Source organism: Oryctolagus cuniculus, chromosome 13 (assembly GCF_051225735.1).
Source record: "Oryctolagus cuniculus isolate XC-2025 breed Fujian yellow rabbit chromosome 13, ASM5122573v1, whole genome shotgun sequence".
NCBI classification, from domain to species: domain Eukaryota; kingdom Metazoa; phylum Chordata; class Mammalia; order Lagomorpha; family Leporidae; genus Oryctolagus; species Oryctolagus cuniculus.
Window position 1 is genome coordinate 34,736,399 of NC_142879.1, and position 16,451 is coordinate 34,752,849.

At 42.6% G+C, this 16,451-nt stretch overlaps 1 long non-coding RNA gene across 1 annotated transcript in view; it reads left to right on the forward strand.

Moving 5' to 3' along the window:
- The window catches only part of LOC103350966 (uncharacterized), an 83,279-nt gene extending 73,446 nt beyond the window's left edge, over window positions 1–9,833 (forward strand). The window contains exon 5 of the long non-coding RNA XR_016219660.1: window positions 9,708–9,833. This is a non-coding gene — a long non-coding RNA (uncharacterized LOC103350966). The remainder of the gene's footprint in view (window positions 1–9,707) is intronic.
- The last annotated feature ends 6,618 nt before the right edge of the window (window positions 9,834–16,451 follow it).

Here is a 16,451-nt window from a genome sequence, read left to right on the forward strand (position 1 = left end):
CCACTATGCCACAATGCCTGACCCAAAGACCTTTTAATTTAGCAGAGAATTTCAGTCTCTGCTATCTTCAGTTGCTCAAAGTTTGGATATTAAGTACTGAAAATTTATCAATTGCAACTTTGAGGAGTTGCTGTCTTCTAATAGTATTTGAAAAGTAATTGATTATCACTTACTTGCTATTCAAAAAGGACTTCTATCTGTATTCTAATCATCTGCCAAATTTTATTTCTCTGCCATGTTGGGGCGTAGGAAGACAGAGTGATGAGAGTTGGGAGCACTACTTCATAACCCCTGGATTTTCAGTGGGAAGAAATGGGTGTAACTCCAGTATGAACTGAAATGTCCTCTGTTGTTAGGAAGAAGTCAGAGATGCCAGGAGCAATGCTATTAAAAAGAGCTCTGGCTTCGGTGGCCCTGGATTTTATTGTTTAACCATTTCACACTCAATTTTGGGCAGGATACCGAATGGTCTTTCAAAACAATCAGAGGCCGGTGCCGCGGCTCACTAGGCTAATCCTCCGCCTTGCAGTGCCCGCACACTGGGTTCTAGTCCCGGTCGGGGCGCCGGATTCTGTCCCAGTTGCCCCTCTTCCAGGCCAGCCCTCTGCTGTGGCCAGGGAGTGCAGTGGAGGATGGCCCAGGTGCTTGGGCCCTGCACCCGCATAGGAGACCAGGAGAAGCACCTGGCTCTTGCCATCGGATCAGCGCAGTGCGCTGGCCGCAGCGTGCTGGCCGCGGTGGCCATTGGAGGGTGAACCAACAGCAAAGGAAGACCTTTCTCTCTGTCTCTCTCTCTCACTGTCCACTCTGCCTGTCCAAAAAAAAAAAAAAATCAGAAAATAGTCTGCAGTTCTGGCACTTAAAAGATCTGTAAATAGAATTTGGAAAGTCAGTTTGAAAACTTAAAAAGTTTAGAGTTTAAAGAACAAATTGTTAGTCATTCTTTCCAACTTTCAGAATGATTAAATTCTTTTATCTACTCATTAATTGTGTATGATGAAGTTTATCTGCACAACTCCTGGTCCACAGCTTAGTTTGATACCCCATGAGCTCCCTGCCCTCTTCTTCCTGTTTTCCCCAAAAATTCCTAGCCAAAGCCATGATTCAGCTGCCTAAGTCTTGCCTAAGACACATTTGCCAGACACATTTGCCAAACCCTGTTCCACAAGCAGTTAATCAGTACACTGTGAAGACAGTATCCTAAGCTGAAAACAATTTGAGATGTGCTAGATAAAATGAAGGGATAAGGTACACTTGCCTCAGGACTTCACAGAATCATTAATTTGGTTTTTTGGTTTTTGGTGTTTTTTTTTTTTTTTTTTTTTTTTTTTTGGACAGGCAGAGTGGACAGTGAGAGAGAGAGACAGAGAGACAGAGAGAAAGGTTTTCCTTTTTGCCATTGGTTCACCCTCCAATGGCCACTGCGGCTGGCACGCTGCGGCCGGCGCATCGTGCTGATCCAAAGCCAGGAGCCAGGTGCTTCTCCTGGTCTCCCATGCGGGTGCAGGGCCCAAGCACTTGGGCCATCCTCCACTGCACTCCCTGGCCACAGCAGAGAGCTGGCCTGGAAGAGGGGCAACCGGGACAGAATCCGGCGCCCCAACCAGGACTAGAACCCAGTGTGCCGACACCGCAAGGCGGAGGATTAGCCTATTGAGCCACGGCGCTGGCCCAGAATCATTAATTGTTAATACATATTATAACTTGCAAAAAAAAGGGACAAGTATCTCTGATCCCTGTGTGTATCACAGTGGACTATTTTGCCATGTATGTGGGTATTAACTTGAGGAGTTTCAGTGTACCTAAAATATGATTGGGAAATGTTGGCTTAAGAACATTCTCCAAATAGTATTCTGAACTGTATTCTTACGTTACTCAATCTAGGTGCTATAATGAATAAGTAATTAACAGAAAGCCAGTTCTTTTTTCTACCTCCATGTTGTCATCAAGGTCCTGCACCCAGCCTGAGATTTCTGGGTCAGTTCTGACTCAAATTCTTTCACTTTCAGCTTCTAAGTCCAGCATTCAAGGTTCTTCACACTATGACTCCAAACTATCCTTCCAACTTTAAGCCCGGATGTGTGAACTGGGAATATAAACAGATAAGGCAATAGCAGCATCTCTCATGCCCATCTACCCATACATGTTAAATTATTCATTCCCTGAGTCTGTCCCTATAATCTCCAACCTCTGCCCTTTTCTCACTCCATCCTCTTTCCCAGAAATGTTCCTTCATCACATCTCCACTTGTCAAAATCTGAGCAGTTCTTTTGTATTTTTTATTTGACAGGTAGAGTTATACACACAGAGAGAGACAGAGAGAAAGGTCTTCCTTCCATTGGTTCAGCACCCAAATGGCCGCTATGACCGGTGCTGCGCCAATCCAAAGCATGGAGCCAGGTACTTCCTCCTGGTCTCCCATGCGGGTGCAAGGCCCAAGGACTTGGGCCATCCTCCACTGCACTCCCGGGCCATAGCAGAGAGCTGGCCTGGAAGAGGGGCAACTGGGACAGAATCCGGTGCCCTGACCAGGACTAGAACCCGGGGTGCTGGCACCCCAGGAGGAGGATTAGCCTATTGAGCCATGGCACCAGCCAGGGATTAGGTTTCTAACACATGAACTTTGTGGGGTCATGTTGCAATTATAGGACCATGTTTGCTAAGAGCTTAGATAATGAAAAAATAATTAAAATGTCAACACCAGTATGACTCAGATATCAATAAAGATTAAGAAATGATGTTTCTCTTACAACTGAAGAAAGGGTACACACAGTGAGATTAGTGGAGGGAAATGACCCAAAGACAGCATACTGTATCATAAGGAGAAAAGAATTTATTACTGGTTATGGTGGAGAAAAAAATTTAAAAGTACATGTTGAGATTGAATTTCATAAGTATGGGACACAGCAGATTTTCATGTAAAAATTTTTTTCATCTCTCCAAAAGATATCAATTCTTAGTCAAAATTGTTGTCAAGGAATTAGCTTGGGTATACTGGCAAACACACTAATAAACATACACTGGGAATCTCTCCCTTGATTACTTTATGAAGCTTTGTAAAGTTATATTTTCTAATTCACAGATTGCAACTACAATGTAATTCAGGTGAACAAAAGAGGAAATTTTGATAACAAATGTGTTGGCATTTGCAATGTAGAGCTGAATCTGAAAAAATCTTAGAAATAATCACATATTAATAATGAGTTGAATTGCATCAACAAAAGAATACTGCTTTAGTGCATAGGTACTTTGATCTGAAAAATGAGTTTCAAATCATCTTCTTGATTTTCATGAAAGTTTCAATAAAGCTATAGAAAACATAAAACACAAGACTACTGATATCTATAAACTGAACTTTGCCCATATATATATTTAGGAGATAGTGCAAAAGTATTTTTTGGCAAATTCCATTTAGTCTGTAAACTTCTTATGATACCAAATAAACACATCTTGCCTGCTAAATGTCCTACTTACCTTACATACAGCACTGTTCTACAGGAATATCACTTTTTTTTAAAGATTCATTTTATTTATTTGAAAGGCAGAGTTACAGAGAGGGGGGGGGAGGGAGGGAGAGAGACATGGAAAGAGATCTTCCCTCAGCTGGTTCACTTCCCCAAATCGTTGCAGTGGCTGGGTCTGGACCAGGCCAAAGCCAGGAGCCAGGAGTTTCTTCCAGGTCTCCACATAGGTGCAAGGGCCCAGCACTTGGGCCATCTTCTGCTGCTTTCCCAGGGTACTGGGAGCTGAATCAGAAGTGGAGTAACTGAGACTCCAACTGGTGCCCTATGGACTACCAACACTGCAGGTGGAGGCTTAACCTTCTATGCCACAGTGCTGGCCCAACTTGCTTACTTTTGCTGTTGAAACCTTATAATGAAACTTACTCGTCAATTTTTAGTTTCTTTAAAATGTGCCAAAACATGTCATGAAATTTTTGGCTTTATAGAAATACAAGGAGATATCCTTAGGCATGGGCATATAAGATGGCTATCATTGATGGTGGCCATTGCAAACAAATTTAAAAGATGATTTCCTTTAAAAATCACATCTTAATAATGTAGAAGAATGTCCTCTAATATGGAAAAGCACTGGGGACTGGATAAAAAGATTGCAATAAAATATAAATTCATTCTTTTTTCTTTGATGGTATTTGAAAAGGCCATAGGAGCCTAGAAAATGGCAAACTGACTCCATCCAAATATCCCTTGTTAGGTTGGTTGTACTGAGAATTAATATAGTTTAAAAATAGGACTCCTTTTTTGGAGGAAATAAGAATGCTTCAGAACTGAAAAAAAAAAAAGTCACCAGTGAAGGGCAGCCAACTTAAACAGAACTTTCTGTATTTCTCTGTGTCTTTACTAACACAATAACTTATTTGGAATACAACTTCTATTTTATAAGTTTGAAACTAATTTTTTTTCTGAGAAAGAGATGTTTAACTTATGATGACATTTGGCATGCTTTAGAGTGTTTTAAAATGATGGCCATTTTAGACATGATCACTTGTATCATGTTAGATACAAAGGACTCCATCCCCTCAAATAAAATAAAATACAAAGGAGCTGACTAACCAACACCTGGCCCACCAAAATCAGCTTGCACATATGAAGTAGTCAGACCGTGGAGAGCTGGACTTGAGTTCTTACAAGCCTTAAAGTCTGTGCCTGCTAGTAAGTAAAATCCTAAAGATTTCAAGTTCAAATGCATCTGTTGTGAGAACATTAAGCTTGATGTCACCACATTGAACTTACACCTGGAATCAGTGTATTGTGGGCTTTATAAGAACAGAGCTGCAGATAAAAATGAATTTGACTGTATTCAGTATATCAGCACATAAAGAAAAAGATATCCTAAAGGCTGCAGGTAGTCCAGAGAATTATATTGGACAGGGAAACAGAGTAAAATATCTTCTTATATCACAGTACATAAACATGTCATTGTAATTGTTTATTAAATATTGATAGTATCAGTTCAATTATTCCTGTTATATTTTCTCTTTTTAAATAATTTACATTTCTGTATCTTAAGGATGTATAATAATATAGCTAATAAAATTTGAGTATCCAATGAAGTGTTAAAATAAATCCCTGTATCGCAAGAAAAATCTATGTATTTTTCTCACACATATTTTTAATTAGCCCCACTATTAATTATTACTAGTTCACTCTCTGAACTAGTTGCACTGCTGCTTTATTTAAATAATACCATTTGGGGCGGATGCTATGGCATAGTGGGTAAAGCCACTGCCTTCAGTGCCAGCATCCCATATGGGCCCCAGTTCAAGTTCCAGCTGCTCCATTTCTGATCTTGCTCTCTGCTATGGCCTAGGAAAGCAGTAGAAGATAGCCCAACTCCTTGGGACCCTGCACCCTTAAAGACCCAGAAGAAGCTCCTGGCTCCTGGCTTTGGATTGGCCCAGCTCCAGCTGTTGTGGCCATTTGGAGAGTGACCCAGTGGATGGAAGGCTTCTCTCTCTCTCCCTCTGCTTCTACCTCTCTGTAACTCTGCCTTTCAAATAAATAAAAGTCTTTTAAAAATAGTTTTTATGTAACAGTAAAGAAAAGCAAGCCATATATAACAGTATATAAATTTAAATGCTAATTTTAATATTTGGTGTTAATTTAGTAACTATATGTGTAATGTATTACATATTATATTAGGACTTTATGGATATGTGTGTGATATGGCTAGGTCTTGATGTATCCCCTAAAAAACTAGTTACCTTACCAATGAGAGATAAGGGCTCAGTAAATACCAGAGGCAAAGAGATGTAACTTCCCTGTTTGATGCAGTTTTGGTAGTTTAACACTTCCTGTTCCATGTAGAAATACACACACACACACACACACACACACACACATATATATATATATAGCTTTCTTGAGATTGGACAGGGACTTTTTTTTTAAACATACTAAATACAGATTCTGATATTTTCTTGGATATGACTAAAGTAATTTTAAAAATTGTTACTCTAGACATACCTCACCCCCTAGCCTAGTGCTAAACCAGGTCTGGATCATATTAGATTCTCAATAAATATGAATAAATAAAAGCCTCAAATGTAGGTTGGTGACTTGAAAATGATAATACTATTTCTAGCTTCTCTCTATTTTTAAAAAGATTTATTTATTTGAAAGGCAGAGTTACAGAAAATGATAGACCCCCACCACCACCACCACACACACACACACACACACACAGATCTCCCATCTGCTGGTTCATTCCCTCGAATGCCTGCAACGGCTAGGACTAGGGCAGGATGGAGCCGGGAGGCCAGAACTATATCCAGCTCTTTCAGGTAGGTGGCAGAGACCCCAGCAACTGAGCCATCATTCACTGCCTCCCAGGATGCATTAACAGGAAGCTTGGATTGGAAGCAGAAGGATTTGAACCAGCCTTTTGATATAGGTGCAGTAATGCAAATAGTGGCTCCACCTACCATGACACAACACCCACCCCTCTAGCTTCTCTTTTTACTACTGCATCAACACTAATTCAATCAGCTCCTCCATGTGTCAGACATTGTGATGGTGAAGAGGTGGGAACAGTGTTGCTAAGTCAGAGTATATCTTTGGCACCATCTTGGTTGATCCATCAAGATAAGCAAAGTTGGGGCAGAGTGCCTGGGTTTCAGTCCTGACTGTACCCCTGAATCCAGCTTCCTGCTATTGCAGGCTTTGGGAGGCAGCAGTGATGGCTTAAACAACTGGGTTACTGCCACCCACCTGGGTGAGCTGAATTGAGTTTCAGCCTCCTGGCTTTGAACTGGTTCACTACCACATTTTGCAGATATCTGGGAAGTGAACCAGTGGATGGTAATACATCTCTCTCTCTCTCACTCTCTCTCTTTCTTTCTTTCTCTCTCTCTCTCCCTTTCTCTTAAATGAATAACTAATAATAAATAAATAAAATCTAAACCATCATGGGGAGAGCAAGTTAACTTGCTCAAATCTAGACCCTCTGAACCTAGTGAACCTGAATCCTTAATCCTCTAACACACGCACTGTCCTGTGGGTTCTGAGGCACTGAAATGATTGCCCTGATTCTTCTGTGATTTGACATGAGGAGGTGACAGCAGAAGGCAGGTAGAAGACAGACTGGGTAAGCCTGCTGTGTCTCTCCTGGAATCACATTGGCTCAGTGATGAATGGAGGGTTTCAGTTCAGTCTCAGCGGTTAATCCTCTCAGGGTCACAGGAACTGGAGGTTGTGTTTTTCATTAAAGTTGAAATAAAAGGGAGCCAGATGTCCATCTTGATGTCCTTCCCTTGCTATGTGGTCATTATCACCACTCTGGGCTACTCCATTCACTGGCAGGTAACTGCTTTCGAAGCTTGTGGAAGTCTCTGCTCTGCAATGGGCAGTGCTTAGTGACACAGTCGTCTTGCTGCCTGGCCTGTTACTCACCAGGGCTTCTGGTCAGTAATTCTGAGAGGTCAGTGTTGGGGATGTCAGGCCAGAGTCATATTTTTCCATTAGTCATTGTGAAATGTGCTCCCAAAGGACACACATTCTTATTGAGTAATATAGTCTACTTTATATGTAGCATTTATAATTGCATTCAAAGCTCTTCACATACGACCTCAGCATCAAAAATTTACTAACCTGCTTCACCATTCTTCCTTTTTGCTCTTACCACTCCCTTACTTGGGATTTATATTTGATCATAGCTGTGTTTCCTCTGAAAGTATCCTGGATCATTTCCATCATACAACCTTTCATGGCTAGTTTGGAAGTGGATACCCTTGATAACTATGCATTTGCAGAGCAGCAGGAAGAGAAGTAGTAGTGATACTGATACCATGAGCATTTCCCATGTGTCAAGCAGTGATCTAAGGATGTGAAGTGTATACTTCAAGGGGATGTTAACAACTGGAGCTTATCTAGAAGTTTCTCATGTGCAATCTGGTATTTGATAGAACTGTGATGCAGGTCCAGGTTGGTCTGTTTTCTCTGGTGCGCTAGAATTTCTTACCTTTATAAATGGCACTACCATCTCCCAGGGCAGAAGCCAGGACTTGGGACAGTGCCCCTCTCTCCCACCCTTCTAGCTGCAATGCATCACTGAGGCCTGTCACTCTTTCATCCTCATGGCTCTGGCATCTGTCTACTCTGCCCATCTCCTATGCACCATTCCATAGTTTCCATCATTTCTTGCCTGGCCTACTGTAGTGCTTCTGACCTTGACTCCTTACGTTTATTCTGGTCCCCTCCTATCGCTTACCCATACTGCAGCCAGAGAAATCCTTAAAAAATTGTAAATCAAATCATGCCAGTTGTTTGTTGCCGTTGCTTTTAGGATAATATGGCTATGCCATTCCAGGGCATCTTTGGGTTCTAGAGTCCACAAGTACTACAGATGGGTATGCTGCTCCAGCCCTTTACCAGTTTACCTAAAGAGTATTAGTTTAGAGAGGAGCCAAAATGGGGGAAAAGGTCTGTATCAGGTCCTGGCTATGGTGCAAGTCAACCTTCCACTTGGCCCTTACAATCAAGAAGATTCAATGTTGCTCACAATGTCTGTGGACACTTTTTGATGGAACCTTTGACTGTTCTGGGATTTTGGAGGAAATCCGGGTCTTCTGCTGATCCTCCTTTTGAAAAATAGCTTCTTCTATGCTACTGGGCTTCAGTAGAGACTTGAACACTTTGCCAAGACATAGCAGGTGACCATGTGACCTAGGCTGTTCATAATAAACTAGGCACTATCTGATACATAAAACCATAATATTTGCAGCACAATTAATTATTGAGTGGAAAGTTGTATATAGGAGGTTGGGTTCAAGTATGTCTGGAAGGCACAAGCAAGTAGCCCAGGCTCCCGTACAATTACTCCTACAGATGGGGCTACTTATTATGCTGGTCCAGCCAGAGTGCACTGCTGTAACACACAGGGGTGTCCATGAATTATGGTGGGGAAGGATGTCTTCCCAGTAGATAGGAGCTTTGGCAATGTACCTTACTGGGATTAGCAGTGTGAACTTTCCCACCACAAGGCTGACCCAACTGTCTATCACTGTTAAGTGCCCAAATTGCCAGCAGCCATGGTCAGAGCTGAGCCTGGATAAGGCCTCATTCCTGGGAGGGGGACATTAGCCAGACACCTGGAGGCAAGTTAATTACACTGGTGCTTGTTATGGGCTGAGTTGTGTCCCCCCCCCAAAAAAAAATTCATTATGTTAAAATGCTAACTCCAAGTATCACAGAATGTGACTCTATTTAGAGATAGAGGTACTTAAGTTAATATGAGGTCATTGGAATGAGTCCTAATCCAGTATGATTTATGTCCTTATATAAAGAGGTGATTTGGACATGGAATACCATCTGAACATATAGGGTCACCTACAAGCCAAGGACAGAGGTCTCAATAAAAAACAATACTGTTGGTACCTTGATCGTGTACTTCCAGCCTCCATTTCTGTAAGAAAATAAAAGTGTCACTGTGAATGCCGCCCAGGCTATGGTACTTATGGCAACCCTACGAAATGAATACAGATCCTTGCCTTCTTAGAGGGCACAGCAGTTTGTCCTCAGTGAAGTAGGTACCTGTTCTGAGCAAGAGCTTCTCTTCTCTGTCCACTGTGATTCTGCCAGCATCAAAAAAAGAACTCTGATTAGTGGAGGTGTTAGCTAATCTCATGTCATGGCTGAATTATAATTTCCTTCTTTCCATACATTCCATGATCTCCTTACTCTCCACAGGAGCTGCCTCTGAACCTAAAGAGGAGGACTTCATTTTGCCTGGAGGATTGAGATTTGTATGAAGCCTGATGAGACTTTGCTCTCCCCTCGTTGGGAAGAGGTAGAAGGGTCTTCATTTAATGGTAAGTGCCTTGTGTTTCGGGGAAACAGGAAGTTACTGTAAGAGTGGGTTTGTTATGTAGATTCATAAAGATTTGAGCTTCCTTCCATCAGGTGAGTCTAGCCCTTGGGCTGGAGAAGCACTTTGTCTTGTCCCCCAAGGCCTGGCCTGAGAGTGGCTTGCTGCTGATTTCTAGATTTCTCCATTTTCCTCTTCCTCCTCTTTTTTCTTCATCTGTAAATCTACCGCCTTGCATTCTTTTTGTTTGTTTTAAATATCCTGAGTGATTTCTTCCGTCCTTCTTAGACCTTGACGAATATAGTGGGTTATACAGCCATGGTAATCTGGACACTTCCAAATTCCCAGTGTTATTCTAGGCCACTCTTGGCGACTGCTTTTTAAGAAAAATTATTTGAAAGGCAGGGAAACAGAGACAGAGAAAAGGTTAGACAGAGATTGTCCATCCACTGGTTCACTTCTCAAATGCCCATAACAACTGGAGCTGGGCTAAAGCAGGGACTTAGTCCAAGTCTCCCATGTGTGTGGCAGACACAAGTATTTGAACTATCAAATTTTACTTCCCAGAGTGTATATTAGCAGGAAGCTAGAATTAGGAGTGAAGCTGGAATTTGAATTGAGGCACAATGATTTAGGATGCAGGTGTCCTAAGTGGTGTTTTTTTTTAAAGAATTATTTTATTTATTTGAAAGAGTTATACAGAGAGAGGTAGAGTCAGGAGAGAGAGAGAGAGAGAGAGAGAGAGAGAGAGAGAGAAAGAGAGAGAGAGAGAGAAGTCTTCCATTCCGCTGGCTCATTCCCCAAATGACCACAATGGCCAGAGGTGAGCTGATCCGAAGCCAGGAGCCAGGAGCTTCCTTCAGGTCTCCCACAAAGGTGCAGGGAGCCAAGGAGTTTGGTCATCTTCTACTGCTTTCCTAGGCCATCAAAGAGAGCTGGATTGGAAGAGGAACAGCTGGGACTCGAACAGGCACCCATATGCTGCAGGCTGGGGCTTTAACCTGCTGTACCATAGCCGGCCCTGCTAAGTAGTGTTTTAACTACTGTGTCAAGTGCCCATCCTGATATTTCCCCTCCCATTTCCTTTAATGTGTTAGTCTCCTCCTTGCCAGAGGATCTTTGCACACACTGCTCCTCTTTTTAGAAAAGGTGAAGGAACCCTCCTGTTCTTTGCCAGTTAGTACCACTAAAACTCAAGATGGTGCCAAACATGCCACTCCCTCAGGGAAGTAAACTCGTGGGAATTTTAACAGGTACTGATACTCAGTCCCACCCCTAGAACTTCTGACTTAACTGGTCTGGAATGTGGACTAAAAATCAAGATTGGAAAACACCCCAGATCATTCTAACAAGCAATAATGTTGATGTAGATGGACAATCAGAAGATTCTAAATATGTGTCTATGTGTATGAAGTGTGTGGGCATGTGTATATTGGACATTTGCATGTAGTTGCATTTACTTCTTGTGGAGGGTTTGGGATGTGTTTAATAGGTCTTTTTGCTGGTGTTTAAACAGGGTAGCTCTTCAATCTCTTACTGAGTTTCTTAAGGGGTTGTGGAAGTTGAGTTCTGGATTACTTAGAGTAAATCACTTCTGTAGTCTCTTTCAACCTTGAGGGCTTCACATTTTTTTTTTTTTAACTTTACATGGCTACCAAGTAAAGATATTAAGAACATTAAGTCTTCTTTTTCTGATGGAAGAACTGTTTTCAACTCTGGAATCAATGTTGTGATTTGCAGCTAACAAGCCTTGACATTCGATGGTCCTTGACAATAATCACATGTACGAAAACTCTGGTCACGTGGATTCCAGTGCATCATCTCCCCGTCAGGATGCTACCACATCAGAGCTCGCAGTCGGCCCCCCTCCAACTACATTTCCCCAAATGTTTTCAGTTACTGCATTGCCTGACATCAGTGATGACTCATTAAGCTGCTGTTTGAGGCAAATCTGCTATTTGCTCAGTAATCCTTTCAGTGGAGATCAGACATCTGTCAGTGAAATAATTTCTACGAGGCAGAGGCACGTCTTTCCAGCACGCAACTGGTTAATGCAAGCAGATTTTCTTGTGGACTCAATTGCTTGGAGGTCAGATTTTTGCCCCCAAACATTGCAGCATACATGCTACCAGCTGACGGAGAGCCCTAAAGTACCTCTGCCCTGCTGTGTCCGTCTCTGATGTCCTCAGCAAGGACGGGGCAGTGGTTCTCAGTGACTTCTGGAAAGCCCTGTAGCTCTGAGGAAGGCGTGCTTTCTCACCAAGCGTCTGCTGGTGTGCACCGATGCACACGTTCGTGGAGCATCACCCTCGGTGATTCGGTGATTCGTATTAGTAAGCCACAGGCCCAGTGAACATGCTTTTTATAGTTGGACACTATCTATCTCCCTTCTTGAAAGTTTAATACTGTCCTTTCCCTTGAATGTATCACTGGCTTGTTGCAGTGTGTGTGTGTGTGTGTGGTGTACCAGGACACATTAGCCCTTTCTGGAGTAGGTCCAATGATTCTGGACCACCATGGAACAGAAGCAAGTGACTCCAATGTCAAGCATGTCCTCCCCCCAGGCAGTTAACAGGGATAACTACACTTGATGCTCTCAGGCACTGAGGAATCCCGAGGTGGGAGGGTGCTAGGACTTGCAAAGTCTAGTTGTTTGCTTTAAGATATTTTGCATCTCTCCATCTTTATTTTTAAATTCACTGGGGTTTAGAGAGCTCTCTTCTGCCAACCTCTTAATGTGAGGTCAGGTTGATCGTTTTATTTGCTTCATTATCCTTCCTTGAAGGTGTAGTGAAATGCAATATTTTCCCATAGTAATCCACCTACACAAACCCTCTTTAATGGAGTGTGGTTTTAAATGGGGTCTTTTAAAAACAATCTAACTTGTAGCAAATAGAAGCCTTTCCTGCTTCCTTTATTGATTGAAAGGTTGCAGCTTAAGGCTTTTGGACTTGAACTTCCTTACCTTCCTTGTTTCTGAGAGGTCATTTTTAACCTGATAATTTCCCCATGGTCAGCCTGCTCCAGCATCATCACCTGCCTTCGTGGGAATCCCTCCTCATTTTCTCCAGAGAATGTTCAGATGGGCATCTTGTTTGATCCTCTCTATGTTTTATCTGCTTGTTTCATTTAGTTGTGTGGCACAAATGTCTTGGAAGGCACATTTTCGGGCCCCATGAGTGGGGGACAAGGGAGAACCCAGAAATGAGGCTGGACATAAGGCCCAGGGGCAAAGCTGGACTGGAAAATAGAGCTGAGCCATAGTGGAAGATGGAAGTCAGAGCTTAGAGGCAGTGGAGCAAGTTCAGGGCTGCAGACCAGCAGCAAGTCCTGGTGGCCAGGGTCAGGAGGTTGGGAATAAGTCTAGAAGAGAGGTTTATGATCATAAGGCCCATGTCATCTTATTTCATAACTTTTGGGAGAGTTCATCATCCAGGAGGAATTGTAGCCAGGGCACTGCAGGCAATGCCCTAATGTGCCCCCTTGAACCTCCAAGGCTGGGAACCATGTCCGGATGAGAGACTAGTCTGAGTCATAAGCTGCTGTCACAAGGTTAGGGGCACCTCTTGATTTGTTCCCCTTGAAGGAGACAGCTACCCCCATTCTCTCCCATATTTAGCTTGTAATTTTCTTTCCTCTAAGTGTTAGAGGATTTCCTCTCCTCTTGTATGTCATAGACATTTATTGAGTGCCTACTCTGTGCCAGACACTGTGTATTCACCTAGAACATAGAGGTGAACAAGACAGGGATATTTTATTTGGTTGCGCCACTGGCACAGAGTTAGGATTAATGGAAAATAGCAAAAGCCACAGGCAAATAAACTGGGTTCTCTCCTTCATATAAAGGTGCAACTAACCTGGAACATGTGGGACTCAGGTCACAGCAACCATTTCCTAGGCTCCTGGCCCTGGGAGACCCCAGCAGCTAAATGATCCTCACGTAAATGGACTGGACTGGAAGGTGGCAGGAGGTGGTCCTTTTGCCACTCTCATAAGCATTTTCTATGCCCCAGGATCCTCCCTGCTGTGCTGGAGGCTGCCACTAATGTCTACCTGTCTATCAGGAACACACTGGCTACAGGACAGTGTGGGGTTGAGTTTGTTTTTTCTCAGCCCATTTCTGAGGAATCTCACTCCCCTGGTGGTCCAAGACCTTAGGCCTCCCTGAAGCTATCAAGGCAACTTATAATGTCAGGTGGTAAAGAATGCTGTTAAAACATAAAGCAGGGACTGCTATTGTGGTGTAACAATATGAGTGTTGGCTCAAGTCTCAGCTGCTCTGCTTCTGAGCCAGGTCCCTGCTAATGTGCCTAGGAAGGCAGCAGATGATGATCCAAGTACCTGGGCCCCTGCCACCCATGTGGGAGACCCAGTTGAAGTTTCTGGCTTCAGCCTGACCCAGCCTGGACCATTGTGACCATTTAAGGGAGTGAACCAAATGAAAGACCTCTCTGTAACTATACCATTCAAAGAAATGAATGAATGAATGAATATTTTTTGAATGTAAGATAATGTATGAGAGACTGGTGTGTATCTTGGGCAATCAGGGAAGAATTCTTTGAGGAGGTGACATTTAAGCAAAGACTTAAAGGAGATGAGAATGAAAGAAGCAAAGGGTTGTGGGAAGAGAATTCCAGGCAGAGGGAAAGACAAATGCAAAGAAAGGTGTGGAGGCAGGAACTAGCATAGTTCAGACAGCAAGAAGGTGGGAGAAGTGGAAAGCGATGTTGCAGGGCTAGGTAGGAGCCAGATCACCAGAGGCAGCTGGCATGTCCAGGAGTGAGAAGGAGATAAGGCCTGTGAGCTCCAAGGGAGCTAAGGGGAGGTATGCAAATAGAGAGGCACAGTCACTGGGGTCACCCTTGCAGGGGCAGAATGCTGATCAGCCTGCCAGACCATCAGGTTTGAGCTCAATGCCACAGCTGCCCATGTCTGTGGAAGTTCCTGGTAACACAAAGAGTACATTGCTGTCCTAGGAAGGCTTTTTGGTTAAGTTTAGCTAAGTTTCAGAGAAGAAAAATCTCCTAACACCCTCCTTTCACTTCACCAGACTCCAACCTTGTATAACTAAATACTTGTTCTTTGCTTGAAAGGAAAAGGGTGAGGTCATTTTGTTCAACAAAGGCAGAAGTGTCAGATTTTACCTTGGATCCACTTTTTAAAAACTAGTTATGCCACTGTATATTATACAAATAGAAGACATTTAGCTCTTAAGCTGATTTATTTAAAATTTGTATCCCACCTCTTCTTTATAAAAGAATTTAAGTGGTGACTTAATTCAGGTTGCCATAACTAATTATCATAGAATAGGTAGCTTAAATGAGAAATATTGATTTCTTTACAGTTCTAGAGGCAGGAAGTCCAAGATCTGAGAGCCAGCATAGCTGCCTTTCAGGTTAAAAAATACTGAATTCTTGTGTATCCTCCCACAGTAGAAAGAGAACTAGCTAGTTTTCTCATCTCTTCTTTAAAAAAAATTATTAATTTGGCAGTGGGGGAGAGAAAACCCCCACTTACGGATATACTCCCCAAATGCCCATAGTATGGGGCTGGGTTGGATTGAAGCCAGGAACCATGAACTCAGTCCAGGAGAACTACTTGAGTGTCAGAGACACAGTTCCTTTAGCCATCACCTGCTGCCTCCCAGGGCCTGTAGCAGCAGGAAAATGGAATCAGAAACTGAAGCCAAGACTCAAACAGGCACTCTGTCAGTATGAAATGCAGATCTCTTAAGCACTAGACCAAACAGCTGCTCCTGGCCTCTTCCTAAAAGGACTTTAATCCCATTCATACCATAATTACCTTCATAGATCCACCTCCAAATACCATCACACTGAGGATTAGATTTCAAAATAGGAATTTCAGAGGGACACAAATGTTCAGCCTGTAACAAATGGTATAAAAATGCGAGAGGAGAGATGGGGTCATTTTTAAAGGAAGCCATGGATATAGCCAAGACAAAAAGCAGCTCTGCAAAGTTTGAAGAGCGAGAGACAAAAAAAAAAAAAAATGCTTGTGACTGTAGAGGACTTCTGCAAGGTTCTGCAAGTGTGGTAAGACACTTAGTTGAGGGCAATGTCAGCTCTATAAAGTGTTATAAACCTGCATATACCAACAACACACTCTTTTTTTACTTTTTTTTTCCTTTTCAACATTTATTTAATAAATATAAATTTCCAAAGTACAACTTTTGAATTATAGCAGCTTTTCCCCCCACAACCTCCCTCCCATCTGCAACCATCCCATCTCCCACTCTACCATCCATTCTTCATCAGGATCTATTTTCAGTTATCTTTATATACAGAAGATCAGCTTAGTATATACTAAGTAAAGATTTCAACAGACTGCACCCACAAAGACACACAAAGTATAGAGTACTGTTTGAGTAGTAGTTTTACCATTAATTCTCATAGTACAACACATTAAGGACAGAGGTCCTACATGGGGAGCAGGTGCACAGTGACTCCCGTTGTTGATTTAACAATTGACACTCTTATTTATGATGTCAGTAATCACCTGAGGCTCTTGTCATGAGCTGCCAAGGCTATGGAAGCCTCTTGAGTTCACCAACTCCAATCTTATTTAGCCAAGGCCATATTCAAAGTGGACGTTCTCTCCTCCCTTCA